We start from the raw sequence: 9,779 nt of genomic DNA, 5'->3' as shown, positions 1-9,779 counted from the left end.
GTACCACCGCTAAAGCTCTTGACTCAATCAATTCAATTTTATCCCTCATCCCACATCATTGATGTTACATCGCACAGTGATTTGCCTCCTCTCTGTGATGGCATACATTCAACACTTTCATCCAGTTCAGTCCTGTGACAGCTGCAGAGATCTGGACGGCGGATTCGCACTTTTGCGGGCTTGATATTGCACATCATCGGCCACTACAGGCAAGCAGGAAACGCATATGATTTTTTTTTTGCTTATTTGCTTGTTTGTTTCTTTCTTTCTTTACTTGTTTGTTTTTCTCTCTTTTCCTGGCTTTGCAACAGAAGCAAGCACGATATGCAAAATACTTGGAGTTCAATGTTTTGGCCCACGCTGCATTATTCTTTTCCCCTTTCCCGACACCACACTTTAGAAAGAAATCCTTCGTGTGCGTATCGAGAAGGATTGGCACCATGGGCTTGCCGTGGATGACTTCAGGTACACGGTGTGCAAAAGTGCAAGATGGGCGTTGTTCTCTCGTGCTCACAGAAGTTTTGATCTTGGTGTTCCAAACAAGGACTGTTTTGAGCGAGAAAGCTTTTTTGTGGCAGGAGGGAAGGGTTAACCAGAGGACAAGAAGATAAGGTGATTCGCATTCGAAGCAGACGTACAAGGAAAGAAGGATTAGTTTAGGCAGCATGTTGTTGTGTGAGCTGACTGAAAGTCGTGTGCTTTCAGATTGAATGTTAACATTCAAGAGAGAATGGCAGGATGCTGCAAGGGAATTAAAAAAAAAATCAGGGCCGAGGGCTGATCACTCGAATACGTTGAGTAGCTCTTGCAAAGGGATCGCACAGGCTATGTGTATTGGGCATGTAGCATTCCCAACACTTTCTTCAGTGCCTCTGAGCACCTTGTCTCGTTGCGCTTGTTACTGAGCCATTCGAGGTTATTAACCTTTGCCACCTTTCACTTCTTTCCGTCCAGGTGGGCCTTGCTGAAGTTTGATGGCGTACAAGGTGTGTGACCTTCCTCCTCAGATTGTCTATCTGCCTTGAACAGGTGGTGGTGTGTGGCTGCCAGAGGGTCATTTTGCTGTCAGACTATGAACGCAATGGTGTTGCTGCCGCGTGAAAGATGTCGTGAAATGTGTTGCGTCGTGGCTTATAAAGCATGTTGGTTGTAGAAAGCGTCGCGGTTTAATGAAGCAATGAAATGTGCCAAGGAAAATGTGTTTAGTGTATTTTGAATGAGCCGCTTTGTGAATGCAAAGAAGAGAAAGTGGCCTGTCTGATGAGTAAAGAGCGGATGTTGTGCGGTGATTGTGATAGGCGGATGTGTGGAACATGTTTGCTGTTGATAGTTTTGATAAAACGGGTGGCGGGCCGCGTACGTGTTGTGGATGAGAGTCTCCATGCGGCAGTGCAAAGCGATTTGGAATTCAAAAAGTTTTCTCTTCCCACTCTCTGGTGGCCTCAGCAACGCTCACGCCTCCCCGTCGGGGAATTGAACCCCGGTCTCCCGCGTGACAGGCGAAGATACTCACCACTATACTAGCGAAAAATCACACAGAAAAGCTTTCTACAGTTTGCCAGAGATTGCCAGCCACCTTTGGGCTTCATAGATGTTGTGTCAGCTTGGAGGGGGCACGTTTCCATCACCATTTCGGCTTCTACTTTGGAGCCAGGCAGCCGACGCAGTACCACCGCTAAAGCTCTTGACTCAATCAATTCAATTTTATCCCTCATCCCACATCATTGATGTTACATTGCACAGTGATTTGCCTCCTCTCTGTGATGGCATACATTCAACACTTTCATCCAGTTCAGTCCTGTGACAGCTGCAGAGATCTGGACGGCGGATTCGCACTTTTGCAGGCTTGATATTGCACATCATCGGCCACTACAGGCAAGCAGGAAACGCATATGATTTTTTTTTTGCTTGTTTGCTTGTTTGTTTCTTTCTTTCTTTACTTGTTTGTTTTTCTCTCTTTTCCTGGCTTTGCAACAGAAGCAAGCACGATATGCAAAATACTTGGAGTTCAATGTTTTGGCCCACGCTGCATTATTCTTTTCCCATTTCCCGACACCACACTTTAGAAAGAAATCCTTCGTGTGGGTATCGAGAAGGATTGGTACTATGGGCTCGCCGTGGATGACTTCAGGTACACGGTGTGCAAAAGTGCAAGATGGGCGTTGTTCTCTCGTGCTCACAGAAGTTTTGATCTTGGTGTTCCAAACAAGGACTGTTTTGAGCGAGAAAGCTTTTTTGTGGCAGGAGGGAAGGGTTAACCAGAGGACAAGAAGATAAGGTGATTCGCATTCGAAGCAGACGTACAAGGCAAGAAGCATTAGTTTAGGCAGCATGTTGTTGTGTGAGCTGACTGAAAGTCGTGTGCTTTCAGATTGAATGTTAACATTCAAGAGAGAATGGCAGGATGCTGCAAGGGAATTAAAAAAAATCAGGGCCGAGGGCTGATCACTCGAATACGTTGAGAAGCTCTTGCAATGGGATCGCACAGGCTATGTGTATTGGGCATGTAGCATTCCCAACACTTTCTTCAGTGCCTCTGAGCACCTTGTCTCGTTGCGCTTGTTACTGAGCCATTCGAGGTTATTAACCTTTGCCACCTTTCACTTCTTTCCGTCCAGGTGGGCCTTGCTGAAGTTTGATGGCGTACAAGGTGTGTGACCTTCCTCCTCAGATTGTCTATCTGCCTTGAACAGGTGGTGGTGTGTGGCTGCCAGAGGGTCATTTTGCTGTCAGACTATGAACGCAATGGTGTTGCTGCCGCGTGAAAGATGTCGTGAAATGTGTTGCGTCGTGGCTTATAAAGCATGTTGGTTGTAGAAAGCGTCGCGGTTTAATGAAGCAATGAAATGTGCCAAGGAAAATGTGTTTAGTGTATTTTGAATGAGCCGCTTTGTGAATGCAAAGAAGAGAAAGTGGCCTGTCTGATGAGTAAAGAGCGGATGTTGTGCGGTGATTGTGATAGGCGGATGTGTGGAACATGTTTGCTGTTGATAGTTTTGATAAAACGGGTGGCGGGCCGCGTACGTGTTGTGGATGAGAGTCTCCATGCGGCAGTGCAAAGCGATTTGGAATTCAAAAAGTTTTCTTTTCCCACTCTCTGGTGGCCTCAGCAACGCTCACGCCTCCCCGTCGGGGAATTGAACCCCGGTCTCCCGCGTGACAGGCGAGGATACTCACCACTATACTAGCGAAGAAGCACACCGAAAAGCTTTCTACAGTTTCCCAGAGATTGCCAGCCACCTTTGGGCTTCATAGATGTTGTGTCAGCTTGGAGGGGGCACGTTTCCATCACCATTTCGGCTTCTACTTTGGAGCCAGGCAGCCGACGCAGTACCACCGCTAAAGCTCTTGACTCAATCAATTCAATTTTATCCCTCATCCCACATCATTGATGTTACATTGCACAGTGATTTGCCTCCTCTCTGTGATGGCATACATTCAACACTTTCATCCAGTTCAGTCCTGTGACAGCTGCAGAGATCTGGACGGCGGATTCGCACTTTTGCGGGCTTGATATTGCACATCATCGGCCACTACAGGCAAGCAGGAAACGCATATGATTTTTTTTTTGCTTGTTTGCTTGTTTGTTTCTTTCTTTCTTTACTTGTTTGTTTTTCTCTCTTTTCCTGGCTTTGCAACAGAAGCAAGCACGATATGCAAAATACTTGGAGTTCAATGTTTTGGCCCACGCTGCATTATTCTTTTCCCATTTCCCGACACCACACTTTAGAAAGAAATCCTTCGTGTGGGTATCGAGAAGGATTGGTACTATGGGCTCGCCGTGGATGACTTCAGGTACACGGTGTGCAAAAGTGCAAGATGGGCGTTGTTCTCTCGTGCTCACAGAAGTTTTGATCTTGGTGTTCCAAACAAGGACTGTTTTGAGCGAGAAAGCTTTTTTGTGGCAGGAGGGAAGGGTTAACCAGAGGACAAGAAGATAAGGTGATTCGCATTCGAAGCAGACGTACAAGGCAAGAAGCATTAGTTTAGGCAGCATGTTGTTGTGTGAGCTGACTGAAAGTCGTGTGCTTTCAGATTGAATGTTAACATTCAAGAGAGAATGGCAGGATGCTGCAAGGGAATTAAAAAAAATCAGGGCCGAGGGCTGATCACTCGAATACGTTGAGAAGCTCTTGCAAAGGGATCGCACAGGCTATGTGTATTGGGCATGTAGCATTCCCAACACTTTCTTCAGTGCCTCTGAGCACCTTGTCTCGTTGCGCTTGTTACTGAGCCATTTGAGGTTATTAACCTTTGCCACCTTTCACTTCTTTCCGTCCAGGTGGCCCTTGCTGAAGTTTGATGGCGTACAAGGTGTGTGACCTTCTTCCTCAGATTGTCTATCTGCCTTGAACAGGTGGTGGTGTGTGGCTGCTAGAGGGTTATTTTGCAGTCAGACTATGAATGCAATGGTGTTGCTGCCGCGTGAAAGATGTAGTGAAATGTGTTGCGTCGTGGCTTATAAAGCATGTTGGTTGCAGAAAGCGTCGCGGTTTAATGAAGCAATGAAATGTGCCAAGGAAAATGTGTTTAGTGCATTTTGAATGAGCCGCTTTGTGAATGCAAAGAAGAGAAAGTGGCCAGTCTGATGAGTAAAGAGCGGATGTTGTGCGGTGATTGTGATAGGCGGATGTGTGGAACATGTTTGCCGTTGATAGTTTTGATAAAACGGGTGGCGGGCCGCGTACGTGTTGTGGATGAGAGTCTCCATGCGGCAGTGCAAAGCGATTTGGAATTCAAAAAGTTTTCTTTTCCTGCTCTCTGGTGGCCTCAGCAACGCTCACACCTCCCCGTCGGGGAATTGAACCCCGGTCTCCCGCGTGACAGGCGGGGATACTCACCACTATACTAGCGAGGAAGCACACAGAGACGCTTTCTACAGTTTGCCAGAGATTGCCAGCCACCTTTGGGCTTCATAGATGTTGTGTCAGCTTGGAGGGGGCACGTTTCCATCACCATTTCGGCTTCTACTTTGGAGCCAGGCAGCCGACGCAGTACCACCGCTAAAGCTCTTGACTCAATCAATTCAATTTTATCCCTCATCCCACATCATTGATGTTACATCGCACAGTGATTTGCCTCCTCTCTGTGATGGCATACATTCAACACTTTCATCCAGTTCAGTCCTGTGACAGCTGCAGAGATCTGGACGGCGGATTCGCACTTTTGCGGGCTTGATATTGCACATCATCGGCCACTACAGGCAAGCAGGAAACGCATATGATTTTTTTTTTGCTTGTTTGCTTGTTTGTTTCTTTCTTTCTTTACTTGTTTGTTTTTCTCTCTTTTCCTGGCTTTGCAACAGAAGCAAGCACGATATGCAAAATACTTGGAGTTCAATGTTTTGGCCCACGCTGCATTATTCTTTTCCCATTTCCCGACACCACACTTTAGAAAGAAATCATTCGTGTGGGTATCGAGAAGGATTGGCACCATGGGCTCGCCGTGGATGACTTCAGGTACACGGTGTGCAAAAGTGCAAGATGGGCGTTGTTCTCTCGTGCTCACAGAAGTTTTGATCTTGGTGTTCCAAACAAGGACTGTTTTGAGCGAGAACGCTTTTTTGTGGCAGGAGGGAAGGGTTAACCAGAGGACAAGAAGATAAGGTGATTCGCATTCGAAGCAGACGTACAAGGCAAGAAGCATTAGTTTAGGCAGCATGTTGTTGTGTGAGCTGACTGAAAGTCGTGTGCTTTCAGATTGAATGTTAACATTCAAGAGAGAATGGCAGGATGCTGCAAGGGAATTTAAAAAAATCAGGGCCGAGGGCTGATCACTCGAATACGTTGAGTAGCTCTTGCAAAGGGATCGCACAGGCTATGTGTATTGGGCATGTAGCATTCCCAACACTTTCTTCAGTGCCTCTGAGCACCTTGTCTCGTTGCGCTTGTTACTGAGCCATTCGAGGTTATTAACCTTTGCCACCTTTCACTTCTTTCCGTCCAGGTGGCCCTTGCTGAAGTTTGATGGCGTACAAGGTGTGTGACCTTCTTCCTCAGATTGTCTATCTGCCTTGAACAGGTGGTGGTGTGTGGCTGCTAGAGGGTTATTTTGCTGTCAGACTATGAACGCAATGGTGTTGCTGCCGCGTGAAAGATGTAGTGAAATGTGTTGCGTCGTGGCTTATAAAGCATGTTGGTTGCAGAAAGCGTCGCGGTTTAATGAAGCAATGAAATGTGCCAAGGAAAATGTGTTTAGTGCATTTTGAATGAGCCGCTTTGTGAATGCAAAGAAGAGAAAGTGGCCAGTCTGATGAGTAAAGAGCGGATGTTGTGCGGTGATTGTGATAGGCGGATGTGTGGAACATGTTTGCTGTTGATAGTTTTGATAAAACGGGTGGCGGGCCGCGTACGTGTTGTGGATGAGAGTCTCCATGCGGCAGTGCAAAGCGATTTGGAATTCAAAAAAATTTCACTTCCCGCTCTCGGCTGGCCTCAGCAACGCTCACACCTCCCCGTCGGGGTATTGAACCCCGGTCTCCCGCGTGACAGGCAGGGACACTCACCACTATACTAACGAGGAAGCACACAGAGCCGCTCCACGCAGTTTGCCAGAGATTGCCAGCCACCTTTGGGCTTCATAGATGTTGTGTCAGCTTGGAGGGGGCACGTTTCCATCACCATTTCGGCTTCTACTTTGGAGCCAGGCAGCCGACGCAGTACCACCGCTAAAGCTCTTGACTCAATCAATTCAATTTTATCCCTCATCCCACATCATTGATGTTACATCGCACAGTGATTTGCCTCCTCTCTGTGATGGCATACATTCAACACTTTCATCCAGTTCAGTCCTGTGACAGCTGCAGAGATCTGGACGGCGGATTTGCACTTTTGCGGGCTTGATATTGCACATCATCGGCCACTACAGGCAAGCAGGAAACGCATATGATTTTTTTTTTGCTTGTTTGCTTGTTTGTTTCTTTCTTTCTTTACTTGTTTGTTTTTCTCTCTTTTCCTGGCTTTGCAACAGAAGCAAGCACGATATGCAAAATACTTGGAGTTCAATGTTTTGGCCCACGCTGCATTATTCTTTTCCCCTTTCCCGACACCACACTTTAGAAAGAAATCCTTCGTGTGCGTATCGAGAAGGATTGGCACCATGGGCTCGCCGTGGATGACTTCAGGTACACGGTGTGCAAAAGTGCAAGATGGGCGTTGTTCTCTCGTGCTCACAGAAGTTTTGATCTTGGTGTTCCAAACAAGGACTGTTTTGAGCGAGAAAGCTTTTTTGTGGCAGGAGGGAAGGGTTAACCAGAGGACAAGAAGATAAGGTGATTCGCATTCGAAGCAGACGTACAAGGAAAGAAGGATTAGTTTAGGCAGCATGTTGTTGTGTGAGCTGACTGAAAGTCGTGTGCTTTCAGATTGAATGTTAACATTCAAGAGAGAATGGCAGGATGCTGCAAGGGAATTAAAAAAAGAATCAGGGCCGAGGGCTGATCACTCGAATACGTTGAGTAGCTCTTGCAAAGGGATCGCACAGGCTATGTGTATTGGGCATGTAGCATTCCCAACACTTTCTTCAGTGCCTCTGAGCACCTTGTCTCGTTGCGCTTGTTACTGAGCCATTCGAGGTTATTAACCTTTGCCACCTTTCACTTCTTTCCGTCCAGGTGGGCCTTGCTGAAGTTTGATGGCGTACAAGGTGTGTGACCTTCCTCCTCAGATTGTCTATCTGCCTTGAACAGGTGGTGGTGTGTGGCTGCCAGAGGGTCATTTTGCTGTCAGACTATGAACGCAATGGTGTTGCTGCCGCGTGAAAGATGTCGTGAAATGTGTTGCGTTGTGGCTTATAAAGCATGTTGGTTGTAGAAAGCGTCGCGGTTTAATGAAGCAATGAAATGTGCCAAGGAAAATGTGTTTAGTGCATTTTGAATGAGCCGCTTTGTGAATGCAAAGAAGAGACAGTGGCCAGTCTGATGAGTAAAGAGCGGATGTTGTGCGGTGATTGTGATAGGCGGATGTGTGGAACATGTTTGCTGTTGATAGTTTTGATAAAACGGGTGGCGGGCCGCGTACGTGTTGTGGATGAGAGTCTCCATGCGGCAGTGCAAAGCGATTTGGAATTCAAAAAGTTTTCTCTTCCCACTCTCTGGTGGCCTCAGCAACGCTCACGCTTCCCCGTCGGGGAATTGAACCCCGGTCTCCCGCGTGACAGGCGAGGATACTCACCACTATACTAGCGAAGAAGCACACAGAAAAGCTTTCTACAGTTTGCCAGAGATTGCCAGCCACCTTTGGGCTTCATAGATGTTGTGTCAGCTTGGAGGGGGCACGTTTCCATCACCATTTCGGCTTCTACTTTGGAGCCAGGCAGCCGACGCAGTACCACCGCTAAAGCTCTTGACTCAATCAATTCAATTTTATCCCTCATCCCACATCATTGATGTTACATTGCACAGTGATTTGCCTCCTCTCTGTGATGGCATACATTCAACACTTTCATCCAGTTCAGTCCTGTGACAGCTGCAGAGATCTGGACGGCGGATTCGCACTTTTGCGGGCTTGATATTGCACATCATCGGCCACTACAGGCAAGCAGGAAACGCATATGATTTTTTTTTGCTTGTTTGCTTGTTTGTTTCTTTCTTTCTTTACTTGTTTGTTTTTCTCTCTTTTCCTGGCTTTGCAACAGAAGCAAGCACGATATGCAAAATACTTGGAGTTCAATGTTTTGGCCCACGCTGCATTATTCTTTTCCCATTTCCCGACACCACACTTTAGAAAGAAATCCTTCGTGTGGGTATCGAGAAGGATTGGTACTATGGGCTCGCCGTGGATGACTTCAGGTACACGGTGTGCAAAAGTGCAAGATGGGCGTTGTTCTCTCGTGCTCACAGAAGTTTTGATCTTGGTGTTCCAAACAAGGACTGTTTTGAGCGAGAAAGCTTTTTTGTGGCAGGAGGGAAGGGTTAACCAGAGGACAAGAAGATAAGGTGATTCGCATTCGAAGCAGACGTACAAGGCAAGAAGCATTAGTTTAGGCAGCATGTTGTTGTGTGAGCTGACTGAAAGTCGTGTGCTTTCAGATTGAATGTTAACATTCAAGAGAGAATGGCAGGATGCTGCAAGGGAATTAAAAAAAATCAGGGCCGAGGGCTGATCACTCGAATACGTTGAGAAGCTCTTGCAAAGGGATCGCACAGGCTATGTGTATTGGGCATGTAGCATTCCCAACACTTTCTTCAGTGCCTCTGAGCACCTTGTCTCGTTGCGCTTGTTACTGAGCCATTTGAGGTTATTAACCTTTGCCACCTTTCACTTCTTTCCGTCCAGGTGGCCCTTGCTGAAGTTTGATGGCGTACAAGGTGTGTGACCTTCTTCCTCAGATTGTCTATCTGCCTTGAACAGGTGGTGGTGTGTGGCTGCTAGAGGGTTATTTTGCAGTCAGACTATGAATGCAATGGTGTTTCTGCCGCGTGAAAGATGTAGTGAAATGTGTTGCGTCGTGGCTTATAAAGCATGTTGGTTGCAGAAAGCGTCGCGGTTTAATGAAGCAATGAAATGTGCCAAGGAAAATGTGTTTAGTGCATTTTGAATGAGCCGCTTTGTGAATGCAAAGAAGAGAAAGTGGCCAGTCTGATGAGTAAAGAGCGGATGTTGTGCGGTGATTGTGATAGGCGGATGTGTGGAACATGTTTGCTGTTGATAGTTTTGATAAAACGGGTGGCGGGCCGCGTACGTGTTGTGGATGAGAGTCTCCATGCGGCAGTGCAAAGCGATTTGGAATTCAAAAAGTTTTCTCTTCCTGCTCTCTGGTGGCCTCAGCAACGCTCACAC

The 9,779-nt window shown here is 46.9% G+C and overlaps 1 non-coding gene across 1 annotated transcript; it reads right to left on the bottom strand.

The window, feature by feature from the left end:
- Nucleotides 1–4,786: 4,786 nt before the first annotated feature.
- trnad-guc (transfer RNA aspartic acid (anticodon GUC)) lies at nucleotides 4,787–4,858 on the bottom strand. The gene has a single exon. It is a non-coding gene; the product is annotated as a tRNA-Asp (tRNA).
- Between the last annotated feature and the right edge of the window lie 4,921 nt (nucleotides 4,859–9,779).

Source organism: Heterodontus francisci, chromosome 34, assembly GCF_036365525.1.
Source record: "Heterodontus francisci isolate sHetFra1 chromosome 34, sHetFra1.hap1, whole genome shotgun sequence".
NCBI classification, from domain to species: domain Eukaryota; kingdom Metazoa; phylum Chordata; class Chondrichthyes; order Heterodontiformes; family Heterodontidae; genus Heterodontus; species Heterodontus francisci.
This window is presented reverse-complemented; position numbering and strand designations above follow the sequence as displayed.